Source organism: Erithacus rubecula (assembly GCF_903797595.1).
Source record: "Erithacus rubecula genome assembly, chromosome: 6".
NCBI lineage: Eukaryota > Metazoa > Chordata > Aves > Passeriformes > Muscicapidae > Erithacus > Erithacus rubecula.
The window spans coordinates 26,989,305-27,005,145 of NC_136688.1; the positions used below are offsets into that span (position 1 = coordinate 26,989,305).

Genomic DNA, 15,841 nt, shown 5'->3' on the forward strand with positions numbered 1-15,841 from the left:
GTATCCACAGGCAGCATTTCAGAGAAGATGACAGTGCTGGAGGTGAGAAGTGCATCAGTGTGGCTCTGAAATGCTCCTGGATGTGAAACAAAGTCCCCATGTAAAGGATAAAACAATTAGTTGGAAAGAACGCTGCCTTCCCTCTTCTCTCAGATGAGAACAGATCTTATGCAAAGGCAAACAGTTTTTTACAAAAGAGAAAGGAAAAGCATTAGGCCTATACTGTCAAGCTGCTGTGCATGTTAAACATACCATTTACAGAGACATCTCCTTTCTCCCCTATTTTGCTGGGGAGTGCATAAACACCTTCCCAATCTCAGATTAAACACCTGGGAATGCTACTGCATTCCCTGCTTGCAGCTCTGACACCAGAGGGCAGGTGAGCCTGTGCCTGCAAACTCACCAAGACAGGAGACAGCAGCTCAGAAGGTGCAGGCCCATTTCAAGGGTGCTGATGTGTTACTACACAAGTAGCAATGATTATTCAGAGTACCAAATTTCATTTAGCCATACGACACTTACATGCAGGCAAGAATAGAAATCTCCCTCACACAGGAGAAAAAAAGGCAGAAGATTTGCTTGATACATACCCTTTGAGGGGAGCACAGCATTTTTGCTGTGGCAAAATGTAGAGGCCAGACCTCTACAATTTTGACTATGATAGCTACCATAGCCACTAATTCTTCTGACATGACAACAAAATACACACCACAATCAAGACCTTCCCTTAGCCAAGATGTGTGCAATTTTAAGATTCCCTATGCAGCATCCTCAAGGATAAAATTATTAAAGAACTACATATAGGAAGAGCTGTCTGCACAAGATTTAACAAGTTAAATGTTCACAGCAGCAAACCATGCCTTTAATGAAACTTGGTGTCAGTTTTGTATAAGAGATAACTAAAGAGACAGAACTCATCCATGTGAAAAATTGTTGACTGTTCCTTAAAATAAAACTGATTCTCAGAAAAGCATTAATTTTCTTTCAGAAAAGTTTCAAATAGAAGTGGACATTAACCAACTACAATCATGCCTAAATCAAAATTATTTAAATGTGTTTTGTTATGCATGCAAGGAAAAAAATATAAAGATCTAACACATTCACATTGATTTAGCTGGCCACAAGAATTTTGCTCAGTTTTCAGCACTGAATAGTAGCTAATGAATCTCTCTTGGTAGATAACAATTTTATTTTCATTTTGAAATTCCTCTTTAGCTTAAGATTTCATGGCAAAAAAAAAAAAAAAAAAAAAAAAAATATATATATATATATATATATATATATATATATATATATATATATATATATATATATATCTCCCTAACTTGAAGGGCTCACTGAAGCTCTCTCTGCACTCATGCCAACAGAAAAAATATTCCTCTTACTAGTTGACCCTTATTTAATTTACCCTTCACACTTTCACCTTTTCCACACTTATAGAGCCAAGTCATTGAATAGTCTGGGTTGGAAGGGACCTTAAAGATGGCCTAGTCCAACACCACTGGGTAAAGACACCTTCCACATGACCAGTTTGCTCAGAGCCCCATCCAACCCAGCCTTGAACACCTCCCAGAATGGAACACCCACAACATGTCTGAGCAACCTGCCCCAATGCCTCACTACCCTCAAGAACAGGATCTCCCCCAATACATCATCTAAACCCAGCCTCTAAGTCTGAAGCCATTAATGAGAAACAACTTAACTGCTCCTATACACCAGGTAATGCAACCTTCAGTAATGTCTGTTATAGTAACCCAAAGCTTTTGCATTTTCAGCCCCTTTTTGAAATTACGCTTTTTTTCTCTTATCTTGATCTCAAGAAAATGTTATTCAAGCAAAGACAGAACTCAAATCACCAGAGCAGCTCAGAGGCCTGCTACTTTAAGAAATCAGCATGTTTAACTAAAAACCAGTGATATCTTATAAAGAAATCTTTTATCACAATTGGTGATGGCTTATAAAGACATCTGTTTTTCTGCTGCAATAAAAATACCTTAACAGTTTTGTACTGTTCAAAACTTCTGCAATTCATTGTGTTCTGTAATTGCTCAATAACAACAGTATTTTCAAACTTATTACAAATATTTTCATTAACACAATGTTTGCAGCACACTTGCTTGTTTACATCAATGTTCAAATCTCTTCATTGGTGACAGGATGAAATTAAGGTTTGACATGTTATTAAGTAAATGCAGGTGACTCCTTCCTAGAATATTCAGTAAAACAAAACCTGTCTTAAAAGTAAAAATCAGCAGGAAACCATCATAAAGAGATATGACAACTAAAAGCATTTTAGAAAATATATTAAACATATAAAAAGGAAGGACTCTTCTACCAAAAAGTTCAAGACAGTGCTTTACATTTTGGGGTCTGTTGTTTTGGGTTTTTTCCTAGTGAAATTCTAAAAAATTCATACTTTGTTGAGCTTTTTTTTTTAATAAATCAGGTGTTCCATACATCTTTACAAGTCCCATTATTGTCTGCTTGTAGAGAAAATCCTCCTTGACCTATGGAAAAAATACTACCACAGCTGGGGATCCAGTGCTATGGGTTGCTGGCTCCCCTAAATGAGTAGTTGTGAGAATGATTGATTTTCAATAGACACAGAGTTCATTGTTGATTGATTCACAACATCAGTTATCTGAAGTTGGAGCCAATGTTTTTTACTTATGTTCTTTATATTGATTCCTTCCTCAATATTACCTAGTCTGAACTACAGTCCCCCTCAAGGCTTCCACCTCAGATTCTCATCCACATGTAGTATTTTTAGTTTCTGCTTATCCTTCTTCTGAATTTTCAGAGATTCATAGTGAAATTCCCCCTGAAGTCCTGTTACATGCCCTACCTGCCCCACTCAATCTGCCCACCACACCAGAGGTGCACAAACAGCACTGTAACTACAACAGATCAGCACATTTAGTGACAGCATGGGCATAAAAGTGAAATAACAAGAGGGTTAAAATAAACAGAAGAAATAGAAAATCAGCCAGAATCACAGCAAATCTACAGTAATGTATGACTAGAATAAATCTTAAGTTCAAACAAGCCATACAGCAGCAAGTAGGTAATTTGCAATAAGCACAAATGATAATCAGTCTCACCTTTGATTTTAAATCTGCTGCAATCCCATTTATCCAATTTTGACAATGCTGCACTAAAACATCTTCTAACAAATGCTGTGATGCCACCACCAATACAGATGTCCATCTCTTGATTACTAAATCATGAGGTCTTGCACAAAACACAGGCATGCCTTCACAATTATCAAAATTAGCCCACTCATCCAGAAGCTTCAAGGTACTCCCTGCAACTATCAAGAACTTCTAAGCCTAAGTCTGAATGTGAGTACCTTTTACAGGCAAAACAATCATATACAACACACATGCTGTTATCAACTGAAGATCCCCAATTTCTTCACAAACTTAACCTGTGCATTTCATATAATTTTGTATTGCTGTCAGCATTCTAAGCATAGAACATTCCTGAGTTGCTCAACATGCAAAATCTATTAATTGAACTCTCTCAATTCAAATAACTAGCTCAAGAAATAGATATGCAGATATTTTAAACAAACAAATTCTCAGTAACATTTAAGGGTTTCTGATCCTGAGTAAAGAATTCTTGCAGACTTTGGAATAAACAGCACTGCAAGGCACTTGGTCTCCCCTCCAAGCAGTTAAAAATGAAAGGAATGTTGTTTATCATCCTAAAATAGCTCTCAGTTAAACACTAAAGTCATCACCATTGGTGAAAAAGACAATTTCAGTCATATGGCATTTCAATTTTATCCTTAAAATATTGCCTATTACACAGGTTCTTCCTGACACTGTATTTTCAGGTTTGACATGCATTTAAAATTCCTCTTCCCATGATTTCTCAATTTCTCAGTTTCATAAAAATATCTCACATCTCCTTGGAAACGTGAACACAGCACAACAAAGACGGCTGGCTCTAATGCTTAGAAGCAGGTTAGAAAAACAACTGCATTCCCTTGCTAGGATAGGGTTCAACATTTCATTTCTCCTCACTAATGTATCTCACAAGAAGCTGACTCTCCCCACCATTAAATTTCCTGCTTGTCTTCTCAGCCACTCACCCAAATCCTATCCACTTCTTCACTACTAAGGTGCACTCACCTTGAGGTTTCATGAGTTTTCTAACCACCTGTGCAGAATACTGTAAGCAATTTAAGGAGGCTGGCAATACCCAAGCAATATTCCACTTAGAAGTAAGCCTCCTCCTACAAAACTGGTAAGAATGAAGTGAATTATAGCCCCTTTTGCAGAGGTACTTTTAATCTTGATCTACATCAGCTGGTTTCTATACCAAGTGCTCTTCATCAGCACAAGATACCAAAAAAAACCCAACAGGTTTCTAATTGTTTTCCATGCCCAGCTATACCTGCCACAACCCCTAGCTTGGGAATTGCTGTTTAGATAAGGCAGCTGCTGCTACTACCAAAACCCAACATTTGACCACCCAGTTTGAGAATCTTTTAAGTACTACTCTAGTTGCTGTAAGAAAAAGGGAAAGTGCTGCTTCTCATTTTGAATGTAGGACTACCCAGGGAAGTACAGACATCCTCTGAGCCCCCCAAAAGGTGCTCTGCTCCAGCCACATAATTGCCTGCAGTAATGTTTTGGGTTTAGCCAACATTTCCCTTGCAAAGTCATCTTCACCATTACAACTCAATTTAAAGCTAAAATTCTGAAGGTATTTCCTAAGACTTATACATTTTCAAAGGCATAGAACATTGTTTTCTCAGTAGAAACACGATGAGAAATTGGAATCATCCAGTTACTGTTGTTTAGTTAAAAGCCTTACAGAGAGGCATCCCAAGAATAACAAGCAGCATGGAAATATCAATATGAAGGGGAAAAATCAAAAAGAATAAGATTTTCCCTGCCCTGCCAAGATAGAAAACAGCACACAAAGGCAGAGAATTTCTTCCCCAGAATACCATAAGAAGAAGAGATTATGTTCAGCCAAATGAAAGCTGACAAGTTTACCACCAACAAAAAGGGCTGCCTGTTCTTACCGCTACCTAGGGAGCGTACTGCTAAGGGATATGGGACTGCAAGCCAAAAGTTTAGCAGAACTAAAAGGAAGAACAGAAGATAAAATTACATCGTAACAAAAAAATATTTGAATAACAAAGAGCTAGAATCGGTAACAAAGTCTTCGAATCTTTTGACATAAGTCAAACTAACAGGGTCTGAGATACACCCCAGAGTATATTACTGTCATAACTGCCTATCCTAGATTATTTTTTTTTTGCATCATCATCCCAAGCATCTGTTACTACTTCTAATTAAAGAACAGATGGCCTGACCCAATATGGCAATTCCTATGACCCTATATTTATCAGCAGGTGGGGAAATTAAGTTTTGAGGTCTGAAGCAGCAAAGCAAGATTAACAAAAACACATAGCTAAATAGGTCTCAAAGCCATCTGGTATATGACACTCACTGAAAAAAATATCCTTGAAGATTTCATACAATGTATTTTCCATGGTCTCTGTACTAAGAAAAACTGGCTTCCACAAACGCCATCAGATGCAAATATGACTTAACACAGAGATCAAGACAATGAGTCCTTCTTCATGTTAAACTAGTGAAGCACAGATATTCCAGCTGTACAATGAAATTTGTGGAATTGAAAGAAGTCAGCATGTTCACATGAAAGTTAAGAGTTCATTTTCAGTATAACTTTCTGATAAGATCACTGCACACACCAGGAAAAGAAACGAAACAACGGAGACAAAGGAAATAAAAAACCTTAGAAGGGTTAGGGGGTTTTTTGCCTATATTTTTCTTGCCTATATGTTTAAGTGGGGGGTTAAAAACACACACGTGAACTGTGGAAAGCTGCATTCCCCAATCTGGTAACAGATGGAGAAGACAGCTTGAAATAATTAATCTGCACAAGAAGAGGATGTGAGTGAGATGATACAGACCAATAAGGCAGGAGTAACATGAAAGTAAGTACACTTCCTTAAGTGAGTAATGTCCCTCCTTCTACAGATATCTTTCAAGCTTAAGTGGTAAAAAAGTGAACTTCCAGTGGTATACACCTGTATGGTTTTTTGGGGTTTTTTAATAGTCTGTTGGAAAAAAATTAACCGGATGAAAGTTCTATGTTCATGAGTCATGGGAACTTCTGATGAACCTACATTCTGAAAATGTGCATGATCAAGCTTATTATGTTGCCAGGAAATAATACTATTTAAGCAATATACATGAAAATTTCCCTTTCCTTGTATAAACTGTGACAGGGAATGAGCTAATACACATTATTAAATTGAGTCACCTGTTGGAGGCCAAAGGAACAAGGAAGCTGGTTACTGGGGAATTCTCTCTGAACACAAGAGGAATGTTCCTCAGCCTAGCTCGAAAGCAGGATTAATCTGCTAACAGCAACTAGTCAAAATGAGAGGCCTCCTCCCAATCCATGCCTCCACAGCAAATCTGTACTTCAAGCATTTTACATTAATCTTAACTGTCTTTAAATTAACAAGACAGAGTGCTGATTTCTTGTACATGAAGAATGAAAAAAACCAGAAAATTTCTAAAAAGGATAGCTTAAGTCTCAAACACATTCTTAAGTTGCAGATTTCCAAGATGGAGAAAGGAAAGCCCCTTTCATACTCATAACATCTACCCTCTGGAAACAGAACATGAACATCATTAAACTGCATCACAAAAGTGCTCAGAACTTTTTGCATTTGTTAGTTCATAAAAATTTCTGCACTTCAGAGGGGAAGGTGGGCTCAAGCCTTTCATAGAGTTTAACCCCACTTATCTGCCCTTCTTAAGAAAAAGTAAATTTTACCACAATTTTGGAAATTATTTATAGATCTATGGTTTTTAGACTATATATTAATAGAGCCTGAAATGCAATACTGAAAGTTACTTTCCTCTCCCTCTGCCATTTTCCTTTTCAGTCCAGTACAACATTCCTTTATTCTACCAACCATTATTCTCCCAATAAAGCAATTCATTCTCTTTTAAAACATATTTCTAATACAACTAGTAAGCTGTCAAATGCTTAACTTTAGTATGACTGTCACTCTAGAGTGTACTCTGAACTCATGAAAAACTAGATGTGACTGATTTAAGTCAGCCTCCCCATCATCTGGTTACCTGACACACTAAGGAAAGCTACAGTCTGTGTTGAAAGTGGCAACTCATCAGGGTGCCAGTTAAAAAGTATCATGCACAGAATCATTTACCATTCAAGAATAACTTTCCTACTGCACATGCAAGTTAAAACAGCCCAGCTGTAACAAAAATCCATTCTACTGTATGAAGCTAAGCAATGCCTTTGTGCACGTGTGATGTGCACATGGAGGAGGAGGAATAGAACAAAGATAATAACATTTGGCTGCAACCCATTAATTGGTTTCATTAACAGAAAAATATTCAAAGATACTCTTAAACAGGGAAAAATTGACATAGAAAAAACAAATTGAAATATCTCAAAGTACCTTGGGGAAGTGAGTTCAATACACACAAATGACAGCAATTGCATATATGAAATCATGCTGTACTGACTTAGTTTAAAACCACTGTCATCCCCACACATGAATACCCTTACGTAAGATTAAGACACTTTTCAATTTATCTTGTTATTTACCAGGAATATTTTTACTTCAGGACTGATCTCATTTTCTAAATTGTAGGAAAAAAAGACACTAGATATTCTTAAGCATTTTCTACATTGGATTTATGATTTGACATTTCACAACAAGGACACAGCACTGCATCTATGCAAGCTGAAGACAATACTTATTTCAAACCAACTGGTTGCTTACAGATTTCTGTATTGATCTAAATATACCTGCATTAAACTGAATTATTTAATGATATTAGAAAAATGTGCCTAACAATGCCATATTTCTGAAATTAGGGAAAGAATTCCAAGTGAGCTTTAAAACAAAGTAAACACTCTTTATGCATCCAAACTAGAAAATTTTACTGAAATTCATAAAGAGGGAACTATTGTGAAAATGTAAAAGCTGTGATTGCAGATTTCAAGAGTTCAATGCAGTTATAAGAAAACAAAAAGCCCTGCAGCCATCACAGACTTCCCTTTGAAGCCAAGCACCTTTCTGATAGCAGACTACATTCTCCCCCATAAAAATGTTTTCAAACTGACACTGTCTACCATAGTTCTTAAGTTACCTAGGGCACAAGGAAGCCCTCTAGATGTAATCAAGGAAAATAAACATCTGCAAAAGGGAGAAAAACAAGAAGTAAGCAGCATGCTCTTTCAGGCAATGGTTAAGACTTAAAAATAAAATCAAAGCAAAAATCCATATGACAATAACAAACAAATAAAAAGCAACATCACCCTCATTTATATTACCCTTCCATTTAGTACACAGATCATTGTATGTTAATGGGATTGACTTGTTTCTTCTGTTGGTTTGTTTTGGGGTTTTTTTTAAGGCTTTCAGAGGTTCTTCTCTTGAACAGACCAAATGCATTCTCAGTTAAAACACACACCAACACAAGTTGTGTCAACTTGCTTTTGAAAACTCCTATTGTGTCTGAAATTTGCACTAGACTCAAAGGGTAAATTTTACATATGTGTTATATCACAGTTAAAATATAAATATTGCTCAGGTGAATTTAGCCTACATCTTACTGCATTTGCAATTTTAAAGGATAAAGCCTTTTATGGCTACATTTTCACTCATAAAAAATTTAAAAGAAGCTCTCCAATTAAAATATTTTCCCTATGGATATGGTAATTTTTAACGTGTACACATGAAAAGAGCTATGGTGATACGTTGACAGGCATCTGAAAGATACTGACAGTCAGTAGTCCTTCATAAATAAGAAATTATTTTACAGTGATAATATATGAAAATATCCTTAGAACAGGAATATTTGGTTATACCTACTTCAAATCTGACTACAAACCTGACTGTCATAATACAATGATGGAGTTGCTTTCTTTAACATTTTAAAATGCTGCTGCTAAGCATCAAGGAGGCACATGAGGTGCAAATGTTCTTACAGACTTCTGCTTTGAGTGTTCATAATAAACCTACCATATTCAACCTCTCCAAGTGTTAAAACACAGCTCTAAGTACTTAAAATTAAGGATCACAACTGAAAAGTTTCAAAACTTAATAGGAGGCTGATTGGGAAAATAATCTTATCAAATTAAACCTTATAGCAGCAATTTTTACTGGCTGTTGTTTCAGATTAATATTTATATATTATTTGTTACAAAAATACCTTCAAATTCCTGCATTTTTTAAAAAAATAACTGTAAGTGGATGATTGGATTAAACTGATGGTAAGAATTGTAACTGGGAAAACAAAATAGCTTTGGTACAAGTTTATATAAAGAAGGTGGAATAATAAAAAGCTCGCAGTTTTTGTTGAATGCAGTTTCAAAAAAAATCTTCTGTAAAATCATCTCCTGTCCAAAATCCTTCACATAAATTATTCCCTAGAGTTGTACACCTGAAAACCAGACAACAGAAATACTGTGAAGACTCTTTATAAAAATATAAGCAACTAAGCAAATGATTAAGGCTTCAACTTTTTTTGTCTTTTATGGCTCATGTGGGTTCTTCTTTACATGGGACAAAAGGTCAAAGGATTTGTGTTGAGTGCTTCTATTTTTTGTAGGTTTCACCACTGAAGGTTTATGCAATCTGTATTTGCATTTATGTATCTGTCATTCATTCTATATACCAATAAAAGCCTGATGAGAATTTTAAAACTTGAATTCTCTAGAAAGCAATACAAGTTAGAGCTGGCCTTTTTATATTACCACAGATATGAGTATGAATTTCTTACATGTTCTTCCATAACCACAGGACAATTCCCTCTCCAAGCATTATTAGTATAGATAATCCATTTCTACTGTTTCAAGTAGTATGCAAATGATTCTAATTTTTAGAGATGCCATGTAGATGCAGTTTGTAACTATAGGTGCTCCACAAACTCTTCAGTTTCTTTTTCTATACAGTTACATTATAGTAGATGGAAATCCTTTCTATTAGCAGACTAGGCCCCACTTTTGGCACAAGACAAACATTGCTTCACTCTTTCTGCATGAAACTTAGTAGAAACAACATCCACTAGGCCTTATAAGAAAGACTCATTCACACAATTCTTTCAAAGATTAGTGCCATGTACCAGAACACAACTGGGCAGAAGTCAATGCTGAAAGGTAAGAACATGAGCAGTACACAACCACAGATGTTTCAGTCCATTGCCACTGCAGTTCCCAACACCTTCCCATCCAGGCCTGTCTTCCCCAGCACAGCACAGTGGATGTAGGGTTGTTGCTGGTTTGTGATCCCCAGCCCCATAATCCCTCCCAATTTAACAGGCCAAGAGCCCTCTGCACCCCATTTTTCTCCCCCACCCCAATCCCTGTAATGCCGGCTGAAGCAATCCTTGTGTCTAACCCAACTCCAGACTCCTTCCAGACTTCAGCCCTCCTTGTCTGCTGCTCCCCTTGTCTCAGTGTGGCTTTTCTGGCTTTCAGAAAGAAGCAAGCTAGAATCTGAAAAGATGAAAAGGGAAAAAACCCTTCTCCAGTGCATGCTGCATGTCCCCAGCAGGCCCATCCCCCTCAGAAAGGAACTGCTGTTTTTTCAGATAAACACTACCATTTTCAAGAGACCACAGAGGGGTTCTAGCAGGAAGGGTCCTCCTGAGCATATAGAAACTGGGGAAACAGGAGATACATACATCACAACATGTGCATGCAAAAGGAAATGATTATGGTACTAGACACAGCTCTCACTTTTAATAGCCACAAGTCCAGGGAATTCAATACTTCATCTGAATAGTCCCCTAATATGTGCTGCACCACAGGATTTTAGCATTATTTTGCAGCAGGGGAATGAACAGCTGACTTCACCTGGATCTCCATATGTTTCTGTACTGCAAAGAGCACTCTGTACGTGTCTCTACTCTCAAGCCATCTAATCTATCCAGTCTGGTGAGGGACAAAACAGACACTGACATCTCTGAGGCCACAGAACTTGTGCTGGGGGCTCACTCTGAGCCCATAAGCTGCAGTTTAACATTACAGCTTCAGCCCAGCTGGCAGATGACCATTGCCAGCTCAGGGAGGCTGAACCCTCCCATCTCCATCCCCACCTTCTCTATTTCTGGCCTACAGTCATCTCCTCACATTACAGACACACTCAGCTCCCAAACCAGTAGAACAAACTTTACTATATCCTAAAGACTTCAAGAATGCACGTACGCTTTCCAAGTAGGAGGAGAGAAGGCAAATATAACACAGGCATATGGAAAACACACGGCTCAACTAAACTGAAATTAACCTGCTTTAGAACCTTCAAAGGAATGCCCCCTTGTGAAGGGAAAATACACATAAGGGTCAACTTACCCCCAAATTCTTGTTGCATAGCTATTTGTGAAGTAGCTTATTTCCCTGAAAATGTGTTTCTAAATTAACACTCACAATATCTCATACTTGAACTAAAGCAAGCCTCATGACATACATAGTCCTTTATCCACACTGTACCATCTGACATAATACTATGAGTTTCAAAATAAAGACAAAACACAATGTTTAAGGAATTGGTAAATGTATAGAATGTGTCTAGAATGTAAAAATCCCTATTTCTAGAAAAGCTGGCAACTGGCCTTCACCATATTCATATCTGAAAAAACAAATTCACAGTTGAGCAATCCCTGTAAATCCCTACCTCCACAATTCAATGTTAATAACAGATTTAAGTGAAAATAAAGGCGTCACTGGATGCCTATCTTTATAAACCAAGATACTTGCACAGTAATACAACCATACCCCTGTGATAATCTAACTAGTTTGAGACTGCTGGCAAAGTTAATAGGCAGCTAAAGTCCCTCCTTTTTCCTCCTCCTCAACATTTCTAAACCAGAACACTAAATCAATCCCTTAACTCTTTTCCAGTATGCTTCTTAAAATCCAGAGTGGAGTTTTTGGCTTTCATTCCAGTACTTATTCCCATAACACAGCTGTAAAGTATAAAAATCAATTAATAATGTTTTGATACAAGACAGCTCATCCAGACACTACACAGGACAGATTTACTACTCTCATCATTAAATAAAACATTCAGAAATCTCCAGAGACTTGTTTTTCACAAATGCTGACAGAGACAAGTACTGCTTTTATCATCACTGTCTAAGCTTATAATAGAAGTATACTATTCATTTCAAATGACCAGAGGGGGGGAAAAAAAAAACAAAAAACGTAGCTTCCCTTGAGCATCGATCATTATTCTCAATTATGAATCATGAAAACCATACTATGTACAAAAAGCATCCAGTTTTTAAACATTCCAGACTTCTCTTCACACACACATTCCTATTAATGCATTCCACTAATTTATGGTTTGAATTTTATGTTCATAGAAAAGACATCCACTTACAGAAAAATGGTTCCACTTGAAAATACCACAGGCATTTGAAGAAGGACACAGGTAATCTCTCTTCAAAGAAGCAGCAGCTAGTAAAACAAACAAAATTAAACAAAATATACAGATAAAATACTCTTGTTCAGAGTTAACAAATTCAAGTCCTAAATAGTTAACAAGTTAGAGAATGATAATCCTGAAAATGAGAACCTTCCACTGAGAGCACCTACCACAAATACTCTTCTAGAAGAATGATCCAGGCCATCCAGGGCTTTTTTTAACCCAAACAAGCAATTATTTGCATTTTTCCTATCCTCAGAACCTCCTTCTGTTATTTATTGCTGCTTATAAATCAACTCCTCTCATCTCTACTTGTCCTGCTCCCTGTACAGCCCCTTTTTCTCTTAAACAGTCTCTGACTTTTACAGTCTTTGTTCCTCTCCTCCGAGAGCCTGCCCTCTGTGTCCCAGCCCAGCATCTTCTCCTTCCCTTCCGTTCTTCAGCCCACTGGGATGTGAATCCCAGCTGCCTCCTCCCTCTGCTCTGGATGCCAGTACAGGCAGTACTGTCAGCACTGAACAGATTGTCCCTGCACTCCTGTTCTGCAGAGCCACAGCACGAGGAGCCTGCTGCTGCTGCTGCACAGGGAAGCAGTGCGGGAACGCGCTCGGCACTGGGAAAGCTCCGGTGCCTCATCAGACCCTGCCAAGTCTCACCAGTATTATAAACTGGGAGTGGGGCACAGCAAAGGTCCTTCACCACACTTAGCTACCAGAACAGTAAACCTAACATGAGTAAAATCTGTCCAAGCTAAAAATCTTTGACAACAAAAGCTTGAACTGGGACAGCTCCTTCAAAGTACAACAGCCCCTCTCTAGCTTCCAGGTGATGGGGACTGCTAGAGCTATTCATCTAAACTGCAGACTAAGCTTACCACACTGTAAATCCCAAAGCTGACTGATGAGTCAAGATATTGAAGCTAACATTTCCAGAACGGCAGTTAAGACAAACCACCAGCCTGTGCAGACTTGACTTGTAACACTAAGCTACAAACATCAGAAAATTAAAGACTCACTGATAAGCAACTCTGCCTTTGGCTCAGCAAGGAACACGGCTGTAGGCAGCCAATGCAAAATACATTACCTCCATTCATGAGGCAGAGTCATTTAGAAAATAATAAAATTCAGGTAGTAAAACATCTCCAAAATCAAATCTCAACACAATCTCTTCAAAAGTTAACTACAGGACAGTTATTCCAAATGCATCAGAACTTGTACTGCAACACAAGCCATCATGAAATATTTGATTACCTGAACTAAGAAAAACATCTAAAAGATGCCTTCTATCTTTAACAAGGCAATACAGTTCAAGTGCTGTGCACTGCAGTTCACGCTTCATGCACCCATCCACCCACTATTCCCAGGTGAAACCACTGAAACAACCATCAAAACAGCAGATGGGGAAAGTATGGACCACCCCTTCCAAAAGGACATCAGTTTGACAGAATTCAGTAAATTAACATGTATGCCAAGCTCAAGATTTTTTTTTCCCATTTGCAATTTCTATTGTGTAAGCTGCCTACTTCATCCTCCAGCGGCTTTCAGTTTTGGGTTTTAATTTTAAATCAGCTTGGGACTTTCAAGGAAACAAAATAACTACAACTACAATTTCAGTAGCACACTTCATTATTTCAACAGCTGTTCATAAGTGAGATTAATTCCATTAATAATGGGGAAATAAAACATATAGAAAATAAAAACTAACCTTCACTGAAAAGTGCAACTTTTTCCTAAGATCAGAAACAGAATTCTGATGATTTAGGTTTAGCAATTATTAATTTTAGCAAATATACTTAAACTTGTTTTCCAATTATACAGGCAAACTAATGTAAAACTCATGCAGAACGACATTGTCAGTCCTCCAGCCATTTGGAATTATTTTCTACTTGTTTTGCACTTAAAATGCCTTCCCAGACATGACAGATCAAACAGAAGCCCATGTGTCAAGGAGAAGTTATCACAAAACCAACATGGAAAAAAACACTAAACCAGACTGAATTTGCATCTCTTTGTCTTCCATTCTTCTTTAATGGCTTGAATTTACCAGTACAGTGTATTTCATAGAACTAAATAAAGGAACAGATACAGTACTGTTTTTTGGAGCGTTCTGTTAGAGCTCTGTAATGGCAGCACCAGCAAAGGATGTTCAGTGCTGGTTCAGTAATTCACTAAGAAATTTGTCAAACAGCAATCATTTAGAAAAAAGAGTCAGATTTCTGCATCACCTCTGGTCTCCACGGCTTCAGCTCTCAGCACGTGTAGCTGCATTATGGTTATTTGAAGATACATTTTCCAGCACGGTCCTTCACTAAGTGGTTCCAGCCAGGAACAGGGGGAGAGCTATCAGCAAGGCAGTCCCAAGGTCTGTGTTACTTGGTACATTTATAAGATACCTAGCAACACTCTTTGTTCCTGAAGCTACAGCAAGTCTGCTCAAATGACAGATATAGTGCAACAAAAATAGTCATAAAAGCTATTCGTTTGTACAGTGCTTTATATCTTTGCAAGCCAAGAACCTCCTCTGTGCTCCATTATACTGCTCTGACTAAGGCAAGAAGACCTTTAAGTCAGTCCTAGTCTTGCCCAGATAGGAACTGCAGAAAAACACCATACACACAAGTAGGTGGTGAGCAATACCAACAGAGAATTAGCTATTCCCTTCAAGCCTTCCTGAGTGAAATGCTAGTCCAGTAGAGCTCTGCAAGGTGTCTCTGAGGGCGGTGGGCTACAAATCACACTCACAATACAACAACAAAGGACAAGCATTATCTCTTAAATTCTGAGAAATACCAGCACTGCTCTCCAGTTCATTAAGAGTGAGTTACTTAATGGCAGCTTTTCAATAGCATGCTGGCTTGGACAGCCCACACATTGATTCTGGATCTTACCCAGGCTGTCGAAGCCTGCAGAGATGACTAAAATTGTGGTGGCACATACCATTGCCAGCCAATTTTAGAATCTGGTCTAGAAAATGAGGGACCCCAATATTTTAGGGCTTCACAAGGAAGAGGCCAGAAAGTTAGCAAAGCAACAATCAAAATAAACTTTCCTTAAAAAACCCTAAACTGATGTTTGAATTAGGACATAAAACTATTAATTAATGCATAGCTTAAGCCAGCTACTTACAATAATGTACACAAGGATATATAAAAGAACTAGTCTAAATGATTTCTAAGGTATTACTGATCTGTTTTGAGCACCAGTAAAAGGCAGGGATCTCAGAGCAATGTGAAACAGGGTATATATCTCATAATAATAGTAGGGAAGTGGAAAATTACTAAAGTAGCAAGACAAACAATGTAATTCTGATGCTTAGAAAGATTTGGATATACTGCTGGAGGAAAAGAGGAGGGATTTAAGTGAGGGGAGAAAGATAACT

General features: G+C 37.7%; 1 protein-coding gene across 8 annotated transcripts in view; it reads right to left on the reverse strand.

Moving 5' to 3' along the window:
• Positions 1–15,841, reverse strand: part of SIPA1L1 (signal induced proliferation associated 1 like 1) — a 198,056-nt gene that overhangs the window by 105,448 nt on the left and 76,767 nt on the right. For 6 of the 8 annotated variants that reach the window (XM_079309827.1, XM_079309822.1, XM_079309826.1 and 3 more), the window contains exon 3: positions 12,419–12,495. The exons of the other annotated variants lie outside the window; for them this stretch is intronic. The gene's annotated coding sequence lies outside the window, so the exon portion shown is untranslated. The remainder of the gene's footprint in view (positions 1–12,418; positions 12,496–15,841) is intronic. 8 annotated transcript variants of the gene reach the window in all.